The 26,451-nt window shown below is 33.1% G+C and overlaps 1 protein-coding gene across 1 annotated transcript in view; it reads right to left on the reverse strand.

Annotated features, from left to right (window-relative positions):
* Window positions 1-26,451, reverse strand: part of LOC119609872 (putative GPI-anchored protein pfl2) — a gene marked incomplete at its 5' end in the record, with an annotated part of 103,773 nt that overhangs the window by 12,495 nt on the left and 64,827 nt on the right. The window lies entirely within an intron of this gene.

The raw sequence follows: 26,451 nt of genomic DNA on the forward strand, positions 1-26,451 counted from the left end.
CAATACAAAACTTATTTGTGCCAAATTTCATCGAGATACTAGTGTTTATAAGTGAATTGTGGACATTCAAGTCATTTTCCGAGGGGGGCTTTTTATGGGGGCTAGGGTCAAATAATGCCCCATCTTTACGAAAATCACTAGAATTATTAAGACATATATAAAACTAAACTTTCCAATTTTTGTAGAGATAGTAGATCATTTAACATAATTATGAGGTCAAAAGCCCTATTCGGGGGGTCCGGTTGTATGGGGGCTGGGTGAAATAATGGACCGATTTCAACCATTTTCAATAGCGTTCGTCCTTGGACCAAGAGAAGTGTACGTTCCAAATTTCATCAAATTATCTCAAAAATTACCTGTAGAGTGCGCACAAGGTTTACATGGACACACAGACAGACAGACGGACGGACAGACGGACATAGCTTAATCGACTCAGGAAGTGATTCTAAGCGGATTGGTATACTTTAAGGTGGGTGTTGGACCAATATTTTTGGGTGTTACAAACATCAGCACAAACGCATAATACCCTCCCCACTATAGTGGTATAGGGTATAAAAAGAGAGGAAGTTCTGTGTCATCTATTATCCTAATATTCCTGTCGGAGGCAGCAGAGGATCAGAATGCAATGCAAATTTCTTAACCAAGACTCTCTTGACTGAACCAATATCCTGCTTATATATTGGTAAATAGAAGCAAACGGAAGAGTATATTAGGTCTTACAAAACTAAATCTTTCAACCACATAGAAGCAGGTTTGAAAGTGTTATCACCACAGCTTGCTCATTAATATGTGGACAGCGAAGCAGGTAAATGAGTAAAATCGGGTAAAAGCGTCAAATGTTTAAAATTCAGCAAGTTGATATCTGAAGTTAGTAAGTTAGAAAATTCGATCTTCTTGCAACCTGGCGAAGGTAAAGGATACAAAGAACAGTTGAGCAAAATAACAGCAGATAATGTAAGTGTCATTCAATTAAGCTAATGAACTGCAATTTGAGAACAGAAATATATAAGTTGTAGTTTAAAACTCGATCTTTCTACAACACTACCTGAGTACTAGTCTGAAGTTAGTAAGTTACAAAATTCGATCTTCTTTCAACCTGGCGAAGATAAAGGATACAAAGAACAGTTTAGCAAGATAACAGCAGATAATTCAAGGTGCAATTTGGGAACAGGAATATGTAAGGTTAAGTTTAAAACTCGATTTCTCTCCAACACGACCTGAGTACTACTTGAATGTACTCTGCGAGATTTTTATTATGCACCTGGATCAGCTAAACAACTTCCTAATTTTCAAACGAATCTTGCGAGCCATGGACTCCCATAATACCAAAAGTTGTGGTTTTTAGGCCAGACCCCGGGTCAAAAGTTTTAAAGGAATCACTCCAATGAATTTAATGACACCTCGAGTTTATAGTTCCAACAATATTAAAGGTATTGGTAGCATACTCTCGGATTGCAATAACACTAAGGAGGATGGATCCAACAATATTAAAGGTATTGGTAGCATACTCTCGGATTGCAATAACACTAAGGAGGATGGATCCAACAATATTAAAGGTATTGGTAGCATACTCTCGGATTGCAATAACACTAAGAAGGATGGATCAATGCTCGGGAGTAGGAAACTTTAGCACCTCACATAAGTCGAAATGATATCTACATGAACACTTGCCGTTTTGGCTTTATTTAACGGTGGTACTTTACCAAACACATGATGATCTTATTAGACGACTCACCACCGCGCTATTGTGCTTCTTACAAGCCGGTTTTGAACATAATTTTACCGGCCCATGTACAAACACCTTGCTACCTAGTTGCGCAATTTCCGAGATGAAAACATCTCATTTCCTTATACAACAACGCAGATGGAATGGCCTATGTTGATTCGGCAACAGTATCTAGAGACGTTATCGTTATAACCAGTATACTAATAATTTATAGGAAACATGTCAGAGAAAACATACGACACGTTAATACAAGTATATGAGCATGGCTAAGTCCATATACCCATAATTTACTCCATAGCTTATTCATTTATCACCAACCCATTTCCTAGTTTAGCCCCACAGTCTCTCCTCTGCGGGGCATCAGTTGTGCCGTCAAAAGTGCCGAACTCATTAAAATTAAAGACATTACCGCGTATTAAACACAACTACCACAGTCACCAAGTGCGAAACTCAGCCCTGAGGGCTACCGGTTTCCGTGATAGCAGATTAAAATACTGGCCGGAAAAAACAAGAGTAGTTCTGAAACAACTAAAGTCGAAACAGAGCAACAAGTTTAATGACTTCTATACCTAGTTAGACTCTGATGTCCCCAGATACATTACATCACATACTAACATCTTCAAGGTATGTATCTAGAGCAGTTTGTTGACTTCACTTTATTCTTTATATCTTTCTTCAATTTCTCTGTAACCTATATTGGTTCAAGGTTTTTTGATAATTTAAATGTTTTACCAGCGATGTGTATCTTATTTTATATCATGATTATTTTTAAATGCAGAAATTTAATAATATTTTTTCCATCAACTCATTTTTCAATTGAACTCAAAAAATATAAATTATATTTAAGTTTGTCTTAATTCCCCCACTGTGTATTTTTATTCTGCATAGAATTTGAATTGTTAATGCGGGTTTTTTTGTTATTTTCACTTGAATTTTAGTTTTAGTTTTCATTTTGTTTAACAGTGCAATTTGAATAATAAATGTTTACCAAATTTTTTCTATGTATTTATTTCTATAATAATAGATGCAGTTTTATTCCTCTCTTTTGTTTTACCGAAATTCTAATTAGATTGATTTGTTACTTGCAACAAAATAAATTATGAAAATAGCTTAAAATTTGTTAGCAAGAAAAATGAGGTCAATAAAGGGGAATTAAACAAGAATAGTTGGTAATTTTAATTAAGTCACATTTTTGATGCTATAAAAAGTAACATTAAAATTATACTAAGCCATAGATAATGACTTAATGTTATTTGCTGTATAATTTTCTATTGTAATGTGTACAATAAATTGTTAATGACAACACGATACCTACAACTCACGTACTTGATGACTTTGCGAAATTAGTTTGCTACAACATCTCTTCCAACCAAATACTTAAAACAGTGTTTTCTTTTGAAATGTTAATTATCTTATTTTTTTTTTTTTTTTGTCATTTACTTAATCGTTTTGTTTTCCATTATAAATGCTAAAAATTGTTGGTAAGAAAATACATTCGCCAAAAGTTCCTTGAACTGTAAAACAAATAGTTACACAAGTTTGTTAAACTTATCTAGAGCTTAAAACTACCCATTCTCTGATAAATGGATATGTTGCAGACAAAAGTACACAGATGGTTTTGGTGGCAGTTGGACAAACCAAAAAACACATCGACCCGCTAAGGAAGTCGCACAGACAGAACAGACAAAACTGAATGATAAAACGGAAACAGAACTAAATAAATGGCATTGATGTAAAATGCGAATTTGCAGGGTGTATTAAAATGCAAGTTTACAGTATTTCCGGTTTATGTTATGCTCCCTTTCTCAACGGGCAAGATGTAAAACAAAAAACAAAATATTGCAGTAAACATTTTGTTGCTGCAATTAAACCTCACTGCTGGAGAAAACATTAGGGGGTACAAATAAAGGCTAAAAAGCTGAAGCATAATTTGTTTGGGTTTCATCAGAAACTGAAGGCTAAACAAGTCAGAGGTTGTTGCATATAGTAGACTGCAATGAACAAGAAATGTAATAATGTTGAAAAGAATTAAAAAAAAAAACACAGCATAATAAAACGTATACTCACAGTCTCATCTCATTAAGCCAATTTTACTAATTGAACAAATGAGACAAAACAAATTGCAAACGAAAAAGAAATAAAACGAAATGTTATGAAATTTCTAGGGAAAAAGAGAAACAACATGATGATGAAATGAGTTGAGTTGTAAAAAAAAAATGAATTAAAATGAAAATAAATGAATAATATAGAATCGTACGAGCATAAATTAAGCAAAATTAAAATAATAAAAGAAAAAATACAAATCCAATTAGGAATTTTTTCTCACAGCAGCCGCAGCTAATAAACAATATGAAAAACACCATAAATTAAATTAAATAAATATTTTTATTCCTCCTTTTTTATAATTGAATAGACAATTTTATAATATTTTTTTAATAATAATAGAAATAATAAGATTTGGAAACTTCTGCAAAAAGCATTTGAAAATGGTGTAATTTTGTTTTAACTAGGTTTTTGTTAAAAGTTTCCTTTTTTAATTAGATTTAAAATAAATTCCAGTTCAGTTCTAGTTCAATTCTAGTTCAGTTCTAGTTCAGTTCTAGTTCAGTTCTAGTTCAGTTCTAGTTCAGTTCTAGTTCAGTTCTAGTTCAGTTCTAGTTCAGTTCTAGTTCAGTTCTAGTTCAGTTCTAGTTCAGTTCTAGTTCAGTTCTAGTTCAGTTCTAGTTCAGTTCTAGTTCAGTTCTAGTTCAGTTCTAGTTCAGTTCTAGTTCAGTTCTAGTTCAGTTCTAGTTCAGTTCTAGTTCAGTTCTAGTTCAGTTCTAGTTCAGTTCTAGTTCAGTTCTAGTTCAGTTCTAGTTCAGTTCTAGTTCAGTTCTAGTTCCAGTTTCTTAGTTCAGTTCTAGTTCAGTTCTAGTTCAGTTCTATTCATTCTATTTCGTTCTAGTTCAGTCTAGTTCAGTTCTAGTTCATTCAGTTCTAGTTCAGTTCAGTTCAGTTCTAGTTCATTCTAGTTCCATTCTAGTTCAGTTCTAGTTCATTCTAGTTCGTTTCTATTCATTCTAGTTCAGTTCTAGTTCAGTTCTAGTTCAGTTCTAGTTCAGTTCTAGTTCAGTTCTAGTTCAGTTTCAGTTTCCAGTTTCTAGTTCAGTTTTCTAGTTCAGTTCTATTCAGTTCTAGTTCGTTCTGTCATTTCTAGTTCACTTCTAGTTCAGTTCTAGTTCAGTTCTAAGTTCAGTTCTATTCAGTTCTAGTTGAAGTTCTATTCAGTTCTAGTTCATTTCTAGTTCGTTCTATTCATTCTAGTTCAGTTCTAGTTCAGTTCTAGTTCAGTTCTAGTTCTTCTGTTCATTTCTAGTTCAGTTCTAGTTTCATTCTAGTTCAGTTCTAGTTCAGTCTAGTTCGTTCTAGTTCAGTTTCTAGTCCGTTCTAGTTCAGTTCTTAGTTCAGTTCAGTTCATTTCGCGTTCAGTTCTAGTTCAGTTCTAGTTCATGTCTAGTTCAGTTTCTAGTTCAGTTATAGTTCAGTTCTAGTACGTTCTAGTTCAGTTTCTAGTCAGTTCTAGTTCAGTTCTAGTTCTTCTAGTTCAGTTCTAGTTCAGTTCTAGTTCAGTTCTAGTTCAGTTCTTTCAGTTCTAGTGCAGTTCTAGTTCAGTTCTAGTTCAGTTTCAGTTCTAGTTCAGTTCTAGTTCATTCTAGTTCAGTTCTAGTTCAGTTCTAGTTCAGTTCTAGTTCAGTTCTAGTTCAGTTCTAGTTCAGTTCTAGTTCAGTTCTAGTTCAGTTCTAGTTCAGTTCTAGTTCAGTTCTAGTTCAGTTCTAGTTCAGTTCTAGTTCAGTTCTAGTTCAGTTCTAGTTCAGTTCTAGTTCAGTTCTAGTTCAGTTCTAGTTCAGTTCTAGTTCAGTTCTAGTTCAGTTCTAGTTCAGTTCTAGTTCAGTTCTAGTTCAGTTTTCGTTCAGTTCTAGTTCAGTTCTAGTTCAGTTCTAGTTCAGTTCTAGTTCAGTTCTAGTTCAGTTTCTAGTTCAGTTCTAGTTCAGTTCTAGTTCATTCTAGTTTCTAGTTCAGTTTCTAGTTCAGTTCTAGTTCAGTTCTAGTTCAGTTCTAGTTCAGTTCTAGTTCAGTTCTAGTTCAGTTCTAGTTCAGTTCTAGTTCAGTTCTAGTTCAGTTCTAGTTTTCAGTTCTAGTTCAGTTCTAGTTCAGTTCTAGTTCAGTTCTAGTTCAGTTCTAGTTCAGTTCTAGTTCAGTTCTAGTTCAGTTCTAGTTCAGTTCTAGTTCAGTTCTAGTTCAGTTCTAGTTCAGTTCTAGTTCAGTTCTAGTTCAGTTCTAGTTCAGTTCTAGTTCAGTTCTAGTTCAGTTCTAGTTCAGTTCTAGTTCAGTTCTAGTTCAGTTCTAGTTCAGTTCTAGTTCAGTTCAGTCTAGTTCAGTTCTAGTTCAGTTCTAGTTCAGTTCTAGTTCAGTTCTAGTTCAGTTCTAGTTCAGTTCTAGTTCAGTTCTAGTTCAGTTCTAGTTCAGTTCTAGTTCAGTTCTAGTTCAGTTCTAGTTCAGTTCTAGTTCAGTTCTAGTTCAGTTCTAGTTCAGTTCTAGTTCAGTTTCTAGTTCAGTTCTAGTTCAGTTCTAGTTCAGTTCTAGTTCAGTTCTAGTTCAGTTCTAGTTCAGTTCTAGTTCAGTTCTAGTTCAGTTCTAGTTCAGTTCTAGTTCAGTTCTAGTTCAGTTCTAGTTCAGTTCTAGTTCATTCTAGTTCAGTTCTAGTTCAGTTCTTTTTCTAGTTCAGTTCTAGTTCAGTTCTAGTTTTCAGTTCTAGTTCAGTTCTAGTTCAGTTCTAGTTCAGTTTAGTTCAGTTCTAGTTCAGTTCTAGTTCAGTTCTAGTTCAGTTCTTTCAGTTCTAGTTCAGTTCTAGTTCAGTTCTAGTTCAGTTCTAGTTCAGTTCTAGTTCAGTTCTAGTTCAGTTCTAGTTCAGTTCTAGTTCAGTTCTAGTTCAGTTCTAGTTCAGTTCTAGTTCAGTTCTAGTTCAGTTCTAGTTCAGTTCTAGTTCAGTTCTAGTTCAGTTCTAGTTCAGTTCTAGTTCAGTTCTAGTTCAGTTAGTTCAGTTCTAGTTCAGTTCTAGTTCAGTTCTAGTTCAGTTCTAGTTCAGTTCTAGTTCAGTTCTAGTTCAGTTCTAGTTCAGTTCTAGTTCAGTTCTAGTTCAGTTCTAGTTCAGTTTTCTTGTTTCAGTTCTAGTTCAGTTTTAGTTTAGTTCTAGTTCAGTTCTAGTTCAGTTCTAGTTCAGTTCTAGTTCAGTTCTAGTTCAGTTCTAGTTCAGTTCTAGTTCAGTTCTAGTTCAGTTCTAGTTCAGTTGTAGTTCAGTTAGTTCAGTTCGTTCAGTTCTAGTTCAGTTCTAGTTCAGTTCTAGTTCAGTTCTAGTTCAGTTCTAGTTCAGTTCTAGTTCAGTTCTAGTTCAGTTCTAGTTCAGTTCTAGTTCAGTTCTAGTTCAGTTCTAGTTCAGTTCTATTCAGTTCTAGTTCAGTTCTAGTTCAGTTCTTGTTCAGTTCTAGTTCAGTTGTAGTTTAGTTCTAGTTCAGTTCTAGTTCAGTTCTAGATCAGTTCTAGTTCAGTTCTAGTTCAATTCTAGTTCAGTTCTAGTTCAGTTCTAGTTCAGTTCTAGTTCAGTTTCTAGTTCAGTTCTAGTTCAGTTCTAGTTCAGTTCTAGTTCAGTTCTAGTTCAGTTCTAGTTCAGTTCTAGTTCAGTTCTAGTTCAGTTCTAGTTCAGTTCTAGTTCAGTTCTAGTTCAGTTCTAGTTCAGTTCTAGTTCAGTTCTAGTTCAGTTGTAGTTCAGTTCTAGTTCAGTTCTATTTTAGTTATATTTCAGTTGTACATATGGGATCAATTTCACAATCAATATTAATCTTTTAATTAGATTTAATCACGCCCGAATGTCATACTATATAATGTCTGCCATGGATTCGGAGAATTGCAAAGTAACAACTGAAGTGACCGATGGTATGTATATCAACCTGAAATCTTATATTATAAGACTGATTAATAATAACAATCGGAGAAATAGAACGGTTAATACTACATATAGCTTAATTCCACTCCAACTAAACCAAACCTCTACTGGAGGTCTACTAGTCATCACTTTCATTCAGATTTTATGTATGTAAATAACATATTAATTCATTTATCTAAAGATTTCAATTAACTGCAGTTGTTTTTAGTACCCAGCATCCACTTTTCAAGCATATACTTTCATTACGACAAGCTGTTGGTTTCCTCTTCAAACCACACCTGGTCAGTAACAAAACTCAGGTTGTTCCTAAAGCCAAACACCTCCTTCCAAGTCACTTCCGTTGCAGTAAATGTTTAATCCAAACATACATACAATAAACATACATGTTTTTATATCAAAATAAGAACCTAATCATTTGGCATCTTTATTTTGCAAAACAGTAAAAACAAAAGTGCAACCAGGAGCTACACATAAACGTTGGAAAACAATTTCAAATTAAATCTTAAAAATTTAATTTCTTTGTGGTTAGAGTGTGTTGGTTGGTTTGAAATTAATTTCAGCTTCTATATGTGGTAATATATGCCACATTCAGATGAGTATTTTTTGTAAAAAAAGAGAACATTTTAAATAAAATATAAATTAGTTCTGGTTTCAAGTGTTCTTTAAAGTTTTGATGAAAAAATCGTAAAGAATATTTTAGAAACTAATTTAAACAGAAACTCAAGGAGAGATTGCTGTATATAGTATACATATATCATTAACTCTTAATAATCACATGTAGTATACAGATCATAAAAATACTAGAGCAAATACAAATATAAAATAAACAAGTTAGAGTGCTATATTAGGCTGAGCTTTTCTCATTGATCAAGTATTTGTAGAAATAAGTTTTCTCATGTCTTAAATAAAAAAATCCCAAGATTTAAACAGCATATATCTATTACAATTCCAAGATTTATTGAACATTACAAACGCCATTTTCATTTCTGAAGGGGACCTAGTATGAGAGCTATGACCAAACATGGACCGATCGTAAACTGAGTTATGTGCCTTTAAGTGTTTTCTGAAAGGGACCTTGTATAGCAGCTATGATAAATTATGGACCGATAGGAAAACAATTTCACAGTAATATTTATCTGTACATGAGCAATACTTCTACCAAACTTTATATGGATATCTTAATTTAGTAATGAGTTATATGCTTTTAAGTGATTTTCGGGAGGGGACCTTGCATGGAAGCTATGACCAGTTATGGGCCGATCGGAAAAGACTTTCACATTAATATTTTTGTGCATATCGGTAATACTTGTACCAAATTTTATATGGATATATTAATTTAATAATGAATTATGCGCGTTTAAGTGATTTTCGGGAGGGGGCCCTGTATGGGAGCTATGACCAATTATGGACCGATCGGAAAAAAATTTCTCAGTAATATTTCTGTGCATACGAGTAATACTTGTACCAAATTTGATATGGATATCTTAATTTAGTAATGAGTTATGCGCGTTTAAGTGATTTTCGGGAGGGGACCTTGTATGGGAGCTATGACCAATTTCACAGTAATATTTCTGTGCATATGAGAAATATTTGTACCAAATTGTATATGGATATCTTAATTTAGTATTGAGTAATGCGCGTTTAAGTGATTTTCGGGAGGGGACCTTGTATGGGAGCTATGACCAATTATGGACCGATTGGAAAAAAATTTCACAGTAATATTTCTGTGCATATGAGTAATACTTGTACCAAACTGTATATGGATATCTTAATTTAGTAATGAGTTATGCGCGTTTAAGTGATTTTCGGGAGGGGACCTTGTATGGGAGCTATGACAAATTATGGACCGATCGGAAAAAAATTTCTCAGTAATATTTCTGTGCATATGAGTAATACTTGTACCAAATTTTATATGGATATCTGAATTTAGTAATGAGTTATGCGCGTTTAAGTGATTTTCGGGAGGGGACCTTGTATGGGAGCTATGTCCAATTGTGGACCGACCCAGACATTTTTTCCTCTGTATGAATTCTATTGACATAAGATTTTAATTTGTAAAATTTTGTGAAGATATCGACATTGTGACGGAAGTTATTAACAAAAAATCCATTTTCCGGGAATATGTACTTTTGTATGGGAGGTATATGAAATTGTGGACTGATTCAGAAAATTTTCACCAGGGATCAAGCTCTTGTGTAGAAACGAACGTATGGTGATTTTCGTGGAATTATCTTGCATAGTTTTCGAGAAAGTTACATCAGAATGTGTAAAAAATGCTTATTTTTTTCGAGGTTGTTTTAAATTTTGATTCATAACTTTTCCCGGTATGAACCGATATTGCCCATTTTCAATACCAAACAACTTAGGAAAATGAGGAACATTTTGGGTGAATTTGGTTAAACACTATTGCTTCGTTTTATCGTGAGCGTGTTTTACACAGACAGACGGACATAGCTAAATCGACTCAGAATTTGATAAGGACCCAGAATATATATACTTTGTTGGGTCTCAGATGAATATTTCTTGGTGTTACACACGGAATGACAAAGTTATATATACCCTCTATCACCACTGATGGTGGTGGAGGGTATAATAAAACTTTTATGTGAAAAATAACTTTAAATTAACTGTAGTGTGATTAGGGAGATAAAATAAGGAAGAGAAAATATGCAGGTAAAGGACACATTTAATTTAAACTGTAAATTTATATATGTATATGTGTAAGTGAATGTGGAAGTGTAAGTGTAAGTACACTCTAAACAGAAATACTTAAATAAACAAATATGCACTTGAACGAAATTTAATTTGATAAATGTACTTTTTTCTATTATTGATCATCCAAATATAAATCTAAAGTAAATAAACATATAAATATGTAAGTGTAAAACCATACTCACATACCTAAATAAAAACGTATGTATATGAATGTTTTTTACACAAACACATACACATTGGTAAAAACGTATAAATTTACTTAATACTAATCTAATTTTCATGTTTGTGTATGAATATTTAGTATTTCCAATATATTATAGACAATTTAATTTAAACCAATTTTACGATTTAATATACAATAAATAGCGCTAACATTAGGAACTATTTTCATAAGGATAGAAATTGGTGAAACTTGTGAACTCCTCCCTTAATGTTATGTATAAATGAACACTCACAGTCGTACATATTTTAAAGTGCTTATCCGTATAAACAGATACATAAATATTCATGTATTGAATATTTTTCACAGTACATGTGTAGAGAATGAAATGAAAAGAAAAAAAAACATGGAGAAAAGCGAAAGTTAATTCATTGAATGTCTGTGGCCTAGTTAAAATCAATACAAATGGAAACGCTAACAAAGTGCATAGGGAATAATTGTCTATATTCTTATATAACATTAAGTTGGCACCGACATAAAAAAGGTCATTTTACAATTTTTATACTCTACACCACTTAAGTGGGGAGGATATATTGGGTTTGTGCTGATATTTGTAACACACAAAAATATTCGTGCTATACCCACCGTGAAGCATACCAATCGGCTTAGAATAATTCTGAGTCGATTAAGCTATGTCAGTCCGTCTGGCTGGCCATGTAAACCATGTGCTCAAGGTACTGGTCAAGATAATTGGATGAAATTTGGTACACACGCTATCTTGGCCCAAGGACAAAGCTTATTGAGAATAGTTAAAATCGGTCAACTATTTCACCTAACCCCCATACAACAGAACTGCCCGAAAAGGACATTTGAGCTTCCATACAAAGTCCCCATCAGAAAATTACTTGAATGTCCAAAATTCACTTATAAATATTATATTCTATTCACAAAATTTTATCGGGATCGGTCCATATTTTCCCCTAGCCCGCATATATACTCTCTTTCAGAAAATTAGTTTTTCGTCCATAAATTGCTTAAATGTATCCGAAACAAGGTATATTGGCCACGCCCGACAATACTTTCTTACATGTTTTATTTCTATTTATATTGATACAAGAACAAAAGTTTATAGAAACGTACTCTTAGATTACATTAAAAATTTTAGTTGGGAACATCAGCAACATTTATTTTGGAACCTCCTTAATATATATATATACGTATGTGTACATTCATACCCACATAAAAAGTCAGTTTATTTCCCAACAGTTTTAGAAGGAGTCATGAATTAATTTAGATGCACTTTTTTTATAAGTGTCTAGTAATGCTGAGTGTAATCTAATCGCTATCTAGTTATAGCTTCGTAACCTAGTTAGTTAGTTAGTTTGAAAGGAGGATGTATATACATCAAATCCGAAGAAATATCGGGCCTGTTGTGCGCTCCTTAACCAGTGCCTCAGGTGGGAATCGAACCCACCACCTCCGGTCAACCAGACTAGAACACTAACCACTAACCTACCGGAGGCTTCGTAACCTAAAGAGAAGTAATTTTAAATCTGTGTTTCTGTATTTCGCTTTAAGAAGTAGTTCTTAGACCTATCAGTAGTTATCTACAACAGAATCCACTGTCCATTTGAAATCGAAGAGAAATGTACTTGTAGTGTGTAAAGAGTACATTGTTTACTTCTTTGGACAAATCCCTAAAAATAGTTAAATAAAGGTTTTGAAGGGGTAAACAAAAATTATATACAAAATCTCTGATTCGGGCTATCATTCCCCGTACTACTTTATGGTATACGCACAATTGGGACGAACGACGAATTTCGTATAGCACGACGAACTAGTCAATAAAAATTCGTTGCGTAAATTCGTTTCAAAATTTGTTTGTTCGAAATTGGAATATTTAAGAAAAAGGAGCAAAAATTATATTTTTGTGAATCTCCACGATTTATTCGAACATTATTTCGAAATTAGAAAATGTAAGAAATTGACCTCGAAAAGAACTAAAATTATATTTTTGTAAATATCCGCAATTCTGAGATTATTTTAACAGCTTCTTAACTTAATTTTAAATATTCCAACAAAGCATTGTAGTGTGATCAAGTGTACTCCAGACTGCCAAATTTCAGATAATTCAGACAACGAGAACTGGTTTTAATGGCTTTACAAATTTTTCAAACTTAAGTTCGAATTTTCGAAAATTTTATTTTTAGTTTTTATGACCCAGAGATTATTTTAAGAGCATAAACATTTTTCGAATTTTCGAATATAATTTCGAATATTCGAACATAATATTGTATTGTCATAAGCTGTACTCACAACCGCCAAATTTTAGCAAATTCGGGCTACCGGAATTGGTTTTAAAACAATTTTCCCCAAATAATTCGTCGTTCGTCTGCGTAAGAAGTAGGAATAAACCTATCGGATAGTTCGTTACGTACGACGAATTTCGTCATACGCGATGATTGTGTACATTTTCATATACCCAAGTGTGTTCTATTTCTGACGACGAATATTCGTTCCGAAAAATTCGTCGTTCGTTCAAATTGTGCGTATACTATTATTACAAAAGCATGTCATACAAAACGAAATTGCAAACTTGTTTTGTTTGCAAAACTTATTCATAAACATTTATCAAATGTTAATAAAACTATTGTAGTATTATACATATAAAACCTTGATAAGTATTTATGAATGAGATCCTAAAACTTTAATTTCATGTATAGCAACAAATAAGTACTTTATCCCGAAAAACTTAGCACTCGCATAAACCAGTCTAACCATCATTCTCTTAACACCATTCCATTAACCTACTACTACGTATGCATCTCACTAATAACCATTACGGAACAAGTCTTACGGGGACTGGTTTTCATAGCAAATAAATACATATTTTATTCCGATCGAATACTAAGCATATTATCAAGTTGCTTAAGGGCTTTATGTGAAGACCTGTCTCTCAGTAGACTGAAGACTAGTAGTCGTCCCTGAGAGACTTGAAAACTAAACTCTGGTGACAATTTTTAAACATGACCCGATCAGAGCATGAACAATCACTTTTCTGATCACCAAATATACTGTAACAGAAAGTATTAATTAGTAATCCAAAAGAAAAAAAAATATCACGTCGGATTGTATTTCAAACCTAGATTAAGACTATATGTCGTAGTAAGACTATTGTTAGTTGAAAAAGTTATCTCATTAGATTGCAAACATTGTTGCATAGTGTTTAATATTTCAATTAAATCTTATTTTATTTTGCCAAACAGCAGTCTGAAAAACATCCATAAAACAATTTGTGGGTTATTCATATAATGAGTTTTATTCGAACAGTACTTCTTTTAATTAAAATAGAACTTTTTTAAACTTTTTCATTTAAATTGAAAATCTTTGTATACCCTACACCACTATAGTGGTGTTTGTGCTGATGTTTGTAACACCCAAAAATATTGGTCCTACACCCACCATAAAGTATACCAATTGGCTCAGAATCACTTCCTGAGTCGATTAAGCTATGTCCGTCTGTCCGTCTGTCCGTCCGTCCGTCCGTCCGTCCGTCTGTCTGTCTGTCTGTCTGTCTGTCTGTCTGTCTGTCTGTCTGTGTGTCCATGTAAACCTTGTGCGCACTCTACAGGTCGCAATTTTTGAGATAATTTGATGAAATTTGGAACGTGCACTTCTCTTTATCCAAGGACGAACGCTATTGAAAATGGTTGGAATCAGTCCATTATTTCACCTAGCCCCCATACAACCGGACCCCCCGAATAGGGCTTTTGACCTCATAATTATGTTAAATGATCTACTATCTCTACAAAAATTGGAAAAATTTAGTTTTATATATGTCTTAATAATTATAGTGATTTTCGTAAAGATCGGGCATTATTTGACCCTAGTCCCCATACAAAGTTCCCCTCAGAAAATGACTTGAATGTCCACAATTCACTTATAAACACTAGTATCTCGATGAAATTTGGCACAAATGAGTTTTGTATTGACATAATACCCAAAAATAAATTTTATAGCGATCGGCCCAAGTTTTGCCCTAGCCCTTATATAAACGGACCTTCCGATTTAGGCCTTTTAGCTCATAACTTTGTCAAATATACTACTATCTCTCCAAAAATCTGCACAACCAAATTTTATATAATTATAAATAACACTGTCGATTTTTATAATGATCGGGCATTATTTCACCCTATCCCCCATACAAAATCCCCTTCAGAAAATTACTTTAATGTCCACAATTCACTTATAAACACTAGTATTACGATGAAATTTGCCACAAATAGATTTTATATAAAAATAAATTTCAACATGAAATTTTATAAGGATCGGAACAATTTTTGCCCTAACCCCCATACAACCGGACCTACCGATTTGGGCCGTTTAGCTCATAACTACGACAAATATACTACAATCTTCCCAAAACTTGGCACAACTAAGTTTGATATAATTATAAATAACACTGTCATTTTTCGCCATGATCGGAAATAAAAAGTAGCCTATTGCCAGATATACAGGAATACGCTGTGAAAATTTTAAGAAAACATATAAACACACAAACAAACACACATTCATTTTTATATATGTATATAGATAATTCCCAATAATACATTTTATAACGATCGGCTCAATTTCTGCCCTAGCCCCCATACATCCGGACCTTCCGATTACGTCCTTTTATCTTTTAACTACTATCTATCCAAAAATCGGCACAATGTGGTGATGTTTGTAACACTCAAAAATATTTGTTCTTATTAAGCTATGTCCGTCTTTGTGACCGTGTAAACCTTGTGTGCACGCAACAGATCACAATTTTTAATATAATTTGTTAAAATGGGACACATACTATTCTCTGGATTCAATGACCAAGGCTGTTGAAAATGATTAAAATCGGTCTTTTATTTTTCCTAGTCAGCATACAACCGTACATGAACAGACATTATTTGGAACCTATATAAGATTAACAGAAATGCTTAATTATTGAAATTAATCACATTTAATATTCGCAATTGGTGTAGGGTATCATATGGTCGGCCACGCCCGACTATAATTTCTTACTTGTTTTTTTTTTTTTTTTTTTTTTTTTGACAATAAACCTCTTTGCAGCTTGTATACATATATTGCGTAAACAAAATAAAAAGAAACATTTTCACTGCATTGTAAATGTTTTCAATTTAAGTAAGTGCTTAGACCACAAAAGAAAAGTCTTAAATTTTCTACAATATCTTATCCTTTTATTATGAATATATGTATACAATATATATTTACAATTGTCTTTTTATGTAAACTTTAGTTGTTGAGTTAAAAATCTATTTTTTTAATGTATGTATAAAATAAGAAAAAAACATACATTTAAGTAAATATAGTTTAAAGATTGTGCACGAAAATGTTGTAATAAAAACCAAACTCAATAAAGCAATCTAACAATAACCTCTCTGGTATTAAAACTCCTGAGTGGTTATCGTTAGTTGGGCTCTTTTCTCCGCCCAACTAAAAGATGCTGGTTTCTGATTGCCATTGGAAGCGCCAGATCCATGAACATATCTATTACATTTAGATGCTAGAACACACGCTAAGTATTACTGTTGTGAAGATCAGGTTAATGACAGCAAGGTCTGTAAAAAAGCATATGTATATCAAACACGATTGTAAAGTTAGCATTGGATCCTTGTATGTGGGTGTGGAGAGTCGATTTTAGTGTCGTAAGTTTCCTTAATCAAAAGCAATTTCCTGCAAGAATAATCACTACATTTATTTGCTTAAACAAATATAAACAACTTTGCCAACCTTCTTTTGTTTAATAATTCAGTTATTCGAATATCTAAATAAATAAATTTCTATAATACCTATTGAATTTGTATTTATTTTTCTTAGTTTTTATTATGTGATTACTAAAAACAAACCATAATGCATATGGGTGCCTTATAAGTGAAAATGGCTAACTCGAGTTTTTCACTTTTTTATACCCTTCACCACCATCAGTGGTGATAGAGGGTATATATAACTTTGTCATTCCGTGTGTAACACCAAGAAATATTCATCTGAGACCCAACAAAGTATATATATTCTGGGTCCTTATCAAATTCTGAGTCGATTTAGCTATGTCCGTCTGTCTGTGTAAAACACGCTCACCATAAAACGAAACAATAGAATTTAACCAAATTCACCCAAAACGTTCTTCATTTTCCTAAGTTGTATGGTATTGAAAATGACCAAAATCGGTTCGGAAAAGTTATGAATCCAAATTTAAAACAACCTCGAAAAATAAGCATTTTGTACACCTTCTGATGTAATTTTCTCGAAAACTATGCAAGATAATTCGTCGGTATCTTCACAAAATTTTGCAAATTAAAATCTTATGTCAATCGAATTTATTCAGAGAAAAAATTTCTGGATAGGTCCATAATTGGACATAGCTCCCCGAAAATCACTTAAACGCGCATAACTCATTACTAAATTAAGATATCCATACAAAACTTGGTACAAGTATTGCTCACATATACAGAAATATTACTGAAAAGTTTTTTCCGATCGGTCCATAATTGGTCATAGCTCCCATACAAGGTCCCCTCCCAAAAATCACTTAAAACCACATAACTCTTTAGTAAATGAAGATATCCATATAAAATATTACTGTGAAAGTTTATTCGGATCGGTCCATAATTGGTAATAGCTCCCATACAAGGTCCCTCCCGATAATCACTTAAACGTGCATGACTCATAATTAAATTAAGTTATCGTAAGTTTGGCAAAAGTATTGCTCATATGCAGAGAAATATTACTGTGAAATTGTTTTCCTATCGGTCCATAATTGATCATAGCTCCCATACAAGGTCCCTTTCAGAAAAACACTTAAAGGCACATAACTCATTACCTAATAGTGATACCCATAAAATATTTGGCATTAATACTATTTTTGTACATAGAAATGTTATTTCAAAATTTTTTCACGATCGGTCCATCCTTGGTCATAGGTCCCATACAAGGTTACCTCGTGAAAATCACTTTAACGGACATAACTTATTACCCAATATTGATATCCATACATTTAGCAAAAATATTGCAGAATTAGATACAGAATTTTGAAATTTTGTCTTTATATACATAATACGTCGTAGCTCCCATACAAGGTCCTTTCACGAAAATCTATTAAACGCACATTAATCATTACCAAATAAAGCTATTGATACAAAATTTGGCACAAGTATTAGTTTTGTATACAAAAATTCTATTTCAAGATTTTTTCACGATCGGTTCATAACATGGGTGGGGTCGGTCCCATACAAGGTTCCCTTTAGAATATCACTTAAACACACATTACTTATTACTAAATTACGAAATACATAGATACAAAATTTGATTGAAATAAAGCCTTTATGTACAGAAATTTTGCTTAATGCTTGCTTAATACGATCGGTCTATAATTGGTTATATCTCCCATACTAGGTCCTGTCCTAAAGCCGTATTTAACTAGTTGCATTATCAATTTGTGTAGAACAAAATTATATACGTATTTTGAAAATCCTTAAATCTTAGTTTGACACACATGCATTACGGGAAATTTTGAGAAGATAATTATGAACCATTATTTTTAGTATATATTTTGATTTTAACGTTAATCTATTTGTCGCCTCAACAAATATACATAACTATATATTATTTTCTTCTTTTTTTTCAATCTTAAAGAAATACTCACACACACACACATAAAGGAAAAATAAACATTTATTGTTTTACAAATATCCTTAAGTCAATGTATACACTACAACAACATGTTGTTTATTTTATTATAGATTTTCTTTAGTACAAAGAATGAAAACACAAAAAATAGATCTGTAAAATATAAAATAAATAAATCGAAACATAGCAAAACAAAGAAACTGAAAAAAAATAAAGCATAACACTGCATATGAGTTCAATAGAATCAAAATTTGTGCTGCTCAGATAGTTTTGTTGTTGATTATTTGCTTTCAGCATAAAAAATGTACATATTTGTTTTTTTTAGCTTTTTGGTTTCTTCAGCTTTTTCTCGTTTTCTTTATTGTGTATGTTTATTTCATTCAGTTCAAGGAAGTTTACTTTCTTGTATTGAATTTGCACATTGATCTTGGCCTAAAGGCCTTGATTGAGCCTTACAACGGAAATTGGATTTGGGTTCTATTGACTGTTTATAGACTTACGTATACAAAAGTGTTGTATAGGAAACGCTATGTATTGTCTCTGTAAGGTTCAAGGGAATTTCAAAGCGTATTTACTTGTATCATTGTTTTGGTGAAGATTTAATGGATTTATACACAATTTATGAAGGAGAAATACTTATGAAATAACAAACCATTGAAGTAAATTAGTGTATAGCTTTTTTGAGCCAACATCTAGTCTATAGACTAGTCTATAGTCTAGTCTATAGTCTAGTCTATAGTCTAGTCTATAGTCTAGTCTATAGTCTAGTCTATAGTCTAGTCTATAGTCTAGTCTATAGTCTAGTCTATAGTCTAGTCTATATTCTAGTCTATAGTCTAGTCTATAGTCTAGTCTTTAGTCTAGTCTTTAGTCTATAGTCTAGTCTATAGTCCTAGTCTATAGTCTAGTCTATAGTCTAGTCTATAGTCTAGTCTATAGTCTAGTCTATAGTCTAGTATTTAGTCTAGTCTATAGTCTAGTCTATAGACTAGTCTAGTCTAGTCTAGTCTAATTTTAGTTTAGTCTAGTCTAGTCTATAGTCTAGTCTAGTCTATAGTCTATTCCTATTAGTCCTAGTCTAGTCTATAGTCTTAGTCTATAGTCTAGTCTGTAGTCTAGTCTTAGTCTAGTCTATAGTCTAGTCTATATCTAGTCTAATAGCTAGTCTAGTCTGTATTAGTCCTAAGTCTATATTCTAGTCTATAGTCTAGTCTATAGTCTAGTCTATAGTCTAGTCTATAGTCTAGTCTATAGTCTAGTCTATAGTCTAGTCTATAGTCTAGTCTATAGTCTAGTCTATAGTCTAGTCTATAGTCTATTCTATAGTCTAGTCTATAGTCTAGTCTATAGTCTAGTCTATAGTCTAGTCATAGTCTAGTCTATAGTCTAGTCTATAGTCTAGTCTATAGTCTAGTCTATAGTCTAGTCTATAGTCTAGTCTATAGTCTAGTCTATAGTCTAGTCTATAGTCTAGTCTATAGTCTAGTCTATAGTCTAGTCTATAGTCTAGTCTATAGTCTAGTCTATAGTCTAGTCTATAGTCTAGTCTATAGTCTAGTCTATAGTCTAGTCTATAGTCTAGTCTATAGTCTAGTCTATAGTCTAGTCTATAGTCTAGTCTATAGTCTAGTCTATAGTCTAGTCATAGTCTAGTCTATAGTCTAGTCTATAGTCTAGTCTATAGTCTAGTCTATAGTCTAGTCATAGTCGTCTATAGTCTAGTCTATAGTCTAGTCTATAGTCTAGTCTATAGTCTAGTCTATAGTCTAGTCTATAGTTAGTCTATAGTCTAGTCTATGTCTAGTCTATAGTCTAGTCTATAGTCTAGTCTATAGTCTAGTCTAGTCTAGTCTATAGTCTAGTCTATAGTCTAGTCTATAGTCTAGTCTATAGTCTAGTCTATAGTCTAGTCTATAGTCTAGTCTATAGTCTAGTCTATAGTCTAGTCTATAGTCTAGTCTATAGTCTATAGTCTAGTCTATAGTCTAGTCTATAGTCTAGTCTATAGTCTAGTCTATAGTCTAGTCTATAGTCTAGTCTATAGTCTAGTCTATAGTCTAGTCTATAGTCTAGTCTATAGTCTAGTCTATAGTCTAGTCTATAGTCTAGTCTATAGTCTAGTCTATAGTCTAGTCTATAGTCTAGTCTATAGTCTAGTCTATAGTCTAGTCTATAGTCTAGTCTATAGTCTGTCTATAGTCTAGTCTATAGTCTAGTCTATAGTCTAGTCTATAGTCTAGTCTATAGTCTAGTCTATAGTCTAGTCTAGTCTAGTCTATAGTCTAGTCTATAGTCTAGTCTATAGTCTAGTCTATAGTCTAGTCTATCGTCTAGTAGTCTAGTCTAGTCTAGTCTAGTCTAGTCTAGTCTAGTCTAGTCTAGTCTAGTCTAGTCTAGTCTAGTCTAGTCTAGTCTAGTCTAGTCTAGTCTAGTCTATAGTCTAGTCTAGTCTATAGTCTAGTCTATGGTATAGTCTAGTCTATAGTCTAGTCTAGTCTATAGTCTAGTCTGTAGTCTGGTCTATAGTCTAGTCTATAGTCTAGTCTATAGTCTAGTCTAGTCTATAGTCTAGTCTATAGTCTAGTCTATAGTCTAGTCTATAGTCTAGTCTATAGTCTAGTCTATAGTAGTCTATAGTCTAGTCTATAGTCTAGTCTATAGTCTAGTCTATAGTCTAGTCTATAGTCTAGTCTATAGTCTAGTCTATAGTCTAGTCTATAGTCTAGTCTATAGTCAAGTCTATAGTCTAGTCTATAGTCTAGTCTATAGTCTATAGTCTATAGTCTAGTCTTTAGTCTAGTCTATAGTCTAGTCTATATAGTCTAGTCTATAGTCTAGTCTATAGTCTAGTCTATAGTCTAGTCTATAGTCTAGTCTATAGTCTAGTCTATAGTCTAGTCTATAGTCTAGTCTATAGTCTAGTCTATAGTCTAGTCTATAGTCTAGTCTATAGTCTAGTCTATAGTCTAGTCTATAGTCTAGTCTATAGTCTAGTCTATAGTCTAGTCTATAGTCTAGTCTATAGTCTAGTCTATAGTCTAGTCTATAGTCTAGTCTATAGTCTAGTCTTCTAGTCTAGTCTAGTCTATAGTCTAGTCTATAGTCTAGTCTATAGTCTAGTCTATAGTCTAGTCTATAGTCTAGTCTATAGTCGTCTATAGTCTAGTCTATAGTCTAGTCTATAGTCAGTCTATAGTCTAGTCTATAGTCTAGTCTATAGTCTAGTCTATAGTCTAGTCTATAGTCTAGTCTATAGTGTAGTCTATAGTCTAGTCTATAGTCTAGTCTAGTCTAGTCTAGTCTATAGTCTAGTCTATAGTCTAGTCTATGGTCTAGTCTAGTCTATAGTCTAGTCTAGTCTATAGTCTAGTCTGTAGTCTGGTCTATAGTCTAGTCTATAGTCTAGTCTATAGTCTAGTCTATAGTCTAGTCTATAGTCTAGTCTAGTCTATAGTCTAGTCTATAGTCTAGTCTATAGTCTAGTCTATAGTCTAGTCTATAGTCTAGTCTATAGTCTAGTCTATAGTCTAGTCTAGTCTATAGTCTAGTCTAGTCTATAGTCTAGTCTAGTCTATAGTCTAGTCTAGTCTATAGTCTAGTCTAGTCTATAGTCTAGTCTTTAGTCTAGTCTATAGTCTAGTCTATAGTCTAGTCTATAGTCTAGTCTATAGTCTAGTCTATAGTCTTGTCTATAGTCTAGTCTATAGTCTAGTCTATAGTCTAGTCTATAGTCTAGTCTATAGTCTAGTCTATAGTCTAGTCTATAGTCTAGTCTATAGTCTAGTCTATAGTCTAGTCTATAGTCTAGTCTATAGTCTAGTCTATAGTCTAGTCTATAGTCTAGTCTATAGTCTAGTCTATAGTCTAGTCTATAGTCTAGTCTATAGTCTAGTCTATAGTCTAGTCTATAGTCTAGTCTATAGTCTAGTATATAGTCTAGTCTATAGTCTAGTCTATAGTCTAGTCTATAGTCTAGTCTATAGTCTAGTCTATAGTCTAGTCTATAGTCTAGTCTAGTCTAGTCTAGTCTATATAGTCTATAGTCTAGTCTATGGTCTAGTCTAGTCTATAGTCTAGTCTAGTCTATAGTCTAGTCTGTAGTCTGGTCTATAGTCTAGTCTATAGTCTAGTCTATAGTCTAGTCTAGTCTATAGTCTAGTCTATAGTCTAGTCTATAGTCTAGTCTATAGTCTAGTCTATAGTCTAGTCTATAGTCTAGTTATAGTCTAGTCTAGTCTATAGTCTAGTCTATAGTCTATAGTCTAGTCTAGTCTATAGTCTAGTCTATAGTCTAGTCTATAGTCTAGTCTATAGTCTAGTCTATAGTCTAGTCTATAGTCTAGTCTATAGTCTAGTCTATAGTCTAGTCTATAGTCTAGTCTATAGTCTAGTCTATAGTCTAGTCTATAGTCTAGTCTATAGTCTAGTCTATAGTCTAGTCTATAGTCTAGTCTATAGTCTAGTCTATAGTCTAGTCTATAGTCTAGTCTATAGTCTAGTCTATAGTCTAGGTCTAGTCTAGTCTATAGTCTAGTCTATAGTCTAGTCTATAGTCTAGGCTATAGTCTAGTCTATAGTCTAGTCTATAGTCTAGTCTATAGTCTAGTCATAGTCTAGTCTATAGTCTAGTCTATAGTCTAGTCTATAGTCTAGTCTAGTCTAGTCTATAGTCTAGTCTATAGTCTAGTCTATAGTCTAGTCTATAGTCTAGTCTATAGTCTAGTCTATAGTCTAGTCTATAGTCTAGTCTATAGTCTAGTCTATAGTCTAGTCTATAGTCTAGTCTATAGTCTAGTCTATAGTCTAGTCTATAGTCTAGTCTATAGTCTAGTCTATAGTCTAGTCTATAGTCTAGTCTATAGTCTAGTCTATAGTCTAGTCTATAGTCTAGTCTATAGTCTAGTCTATAGTCTAGTCTATAGTCTAGTCTATAGTCTAGTCTATAGTCTAGTCTATAGTCTAGTCTATAGTCTAGTCTATAGTCTAGTCTATAGTCTAGTCTATAGTCTAGTCTATAGTCTAGTCTATAGTCTAGTCTATAGTCTAGTCTATAGTCTAGTCTATAGTCTAGTCTATAGTCTAGTCTATAGTCTAGTCTATAGTCTAGTCTATAGTCTATAGTCTAGTCTATAGTCTAGTCTATAGTCTAGTCTATAGTCTAGTCTATAGTCTAGTCTATAGTCTAGTCTATAGTCTAGTCTATAGTCTAGTCTATAGTCTAGTCTATAGTCTAGTCTATAGTCTAGTATATAGTCTAGTCTATAGTCTAGTCTATAGTCTAGTCTATAGTCTAGTCTATAGTCTAGTCTATAGTCTAGTCTATAGTCTAGTCTATAGTCTAGTCTATAGTCTAGTCTATAGTCTAGTCTATAGTCTAGTCTATAGTCTAGTCTATAGTCTAGTCTATAGTCTAGTCTATAGTCTAGTCTATAGTCTAGTCTATAGTCTAGTCTATAGTCTAGTCTATAGTCTAGTCTATAGTCTAGTCTATAGTCTAGTCTAGTCTAGTCTAGTCTAGTCTAGTCTAGTCTATAGTCTAGTCTATAGTCTAGTCTATGGATAGTCTAGTCTATAGTCTAGTCTAGTCTATAGTCTAGTCTGTAGTCTGGTCTATAGTCTAGTCTATAGTCTAGTCTATAGTCTAGTCTAGTCTATAGTCTAGTCTATAGTCTAGTCTATAGTCTAGTCTATAGTCTAGTCTATAGTCTAGTCTATAGTCTAGTCTATAGTCTATATGTCTAGTCTATAGTCTAGTCTATAGTCTAGTCTATAGTCTAGTCTATAGTCTAGTCTATAGTCTAGTCTATAGTCTAGTCTATAGTCAAGTCTATAGTCTAGTCTATAGTCTAGTCTATAGTCTAGTCTAGTCTATAGTCTAGTCTTAGTCTAGTCTATAGTCTAGTCTATAGTCTAGTCTATAGTCTAGTCTATAGTCTAGTCTATAGTCTAGTCTATAGTCTAGTCTATAGTCTAGTCTATAGTCTAGTCTATAGTCTAGTCTATAGTCTAGTCTATAGTCTAGTCTATAGTCTAGTCTATAGTCTAGTCTATAGTCTAGTCTATAGTCTAGTCTATAGTCTAGTCTATAGTCTAGTCTATAGTCTAGTCTATAGTCTAGTCTATAGTCTAGTCTATAGTCTAGTCTATAGTCTAGTCTATAGTCTAGTCTATAGTCTAGTCTATAGTCTAGTCTATAGTCTAGTCTATAGTCTAGTCTATAGTCTAGTCTATAGTCTAGTATAGTCTAGTCTATAGTCTAGTCTATAGTCTAGTCTATAGTCTAGTCTATAGTCTAGTCTATAGTCTAGTCTATAGTCTAGTCTATAGTCTAGTCTATAGTGTAGTCTATAGTCTAGTCTATAGTCTATAGTCTAGTCTAGTCTAGTCTATAGTCTAGTCTATAGTCTAGTCTATGGTCTAGTCTAGTCTATAGTCTAGTCTAGTCTATAGTCTAGTCTGTAGTCTGGTCTATAGTCTAGTCTATAGTCTAGTCTATAGTCTAGTCTATAGTCTAGTCTATAGTCTAGTCTAGTCTATAGTCTAGTCTATAGTCTAGTCTATAGTCTAGTCTATAGTCTAGTCTATAGTCTAGTCTATAGTCTAGTCTAGTCTATAGTCTAGTCTAGTCTATAGTCTAGTCTAGTCTATAGTCTAGTCTAGTCTATAGTCTAGTCTAGTCTATAGTCTAGTCTTTAGTCTAGTCTATAGTCTAGTCTATAGTCTAGTCTATAGTCTAGTCTATAGTCTAGTCTATAGTCTTGTCTATAGTCTAGTCTATAGTCTAGTCTATAGTCTAGTCTATAGTCTAGTCTATAGTCTAGTCTATAGTCTAGTCTATAGTCTAGTCTATAGTCTAGTCTATAGTCTAGTCTATAGTCTAGTCTATAGTCTAGTCTATAGTCTAGTCTATAGTCTAGTCTATAGTCTAGTCTATAGTCTAGTCTATAGTCTAGTCTATAGTCTAGTCTATAGTCTAGTCTATAGTCTAGTCTATAGTCTAGTCTATAGTCTAGTCTATAGTCTAGTCTATAGTCTAGTCTATAGTCTAGTCTATAGTCTAGTCTATAGTCTAGTCTAGTCTAGTCTATAGTCTAGTCTATAGTCTAGTCTATGGTCTAGTCTAGTCTATAGTCTAGTCTAGTCTATAGTCTAGTCTGTAGTCTGGTCTATAGTCTAGTCTATAGTCTAGTCTATAGTCTAGTTAGTCTATAGTCTAGTCTATAGTCTAGTCTATAGTCTAGTCTATAGTCTAGTCTATAGTAGTCTATAGTCTAGTCTATAGTCTAGTCTAGTCTATAGTATAGTCTAGTCTATAGTTAGTCTAGTCTATAGTCTAGTCTAGTCTATAGTCTAGTCTAGTCTATAGTCTAGTCTATAGTCTAGTCTATAGTCTAGTCTATAGTCTAGTCTATAGTCTAGTCTATAGTCTAGTCTATAGTCTAGTCTCTAGTCTAGTCTATAGTCTAGTCTATAGTCTAGTCTATAGTCTATATAGTCTAGTCTATAGTATAGTCTATAGTCTAGTCTATAGTCTAGTCTATAGTCTAGTCTATAGTCTAGTCTATAGTCTAGGCTATAGTCTAGTCTATAGTCTAGTCTATAGTCTAGTCTATAGTCTAGGCTATAGTCTAGTCTATAGTCTAGTCTATAGTCTAGTCTATAGTCTAGTCTATAGTCTAGTCTATAGTCTAGTCTATAGTTAGTCTCTAGTCTAGTCTATAGTCTAGTCTATAGTCTAGTCTATAGTCTAGTCTATAGTCTAGTCTATAGTCTAGTCTATAGTCTAGTCTATAGTCTAGTCTATAGTCTAGTCTATAGTCTAGTCTATAGTCTAGTCTATAGTCTAGTCTATAGTCTAGTCTATAGTCTAGTCTATAGTCTAGTCTATAGTCTAGTCTATAGTCTAGTCTATAGTCTAGTCTATAGTCTAGTCTATAGTCTAGTCTATAGTCTAGTCTATAGTCTAGTCTATAGTCTAGTCTATAGTCTAGTCTATAGTCTAGTCTATAGTCTAGTCTATAGTCTAGTCTATAGTCTAGTCATAGTCTAGTCTATAGTCTAGTCTATAGTCTAGTCTATAGTCTAGTCTATAGTCTAGTCTATAGTCTAGTCTATAGTCTAGTCTATAGTCTAGTCTATAGTCTAGTCTATAGTCTAGTCTATAGTCTAGTATAGTCCTAGTCTATAGTA

The sequence above is a fragment of the Lucilia sericata genome, unplaced genomic scaffold (genome assembly GCF_015586225.1).
Source record: "Lucilia sericata isolate MDLA Ls3-8-SP2 unplaced genomic scaffold, ASM1558622v1 Contig001075F_arrow, whole genome shotgun sequence".
Taxonomy (NCBI): Eukaryota; Metazoa; Arthropoda; class Insecta; order Diptera; family Calliphoridae; genus Lucilia; species Lucilia sericata.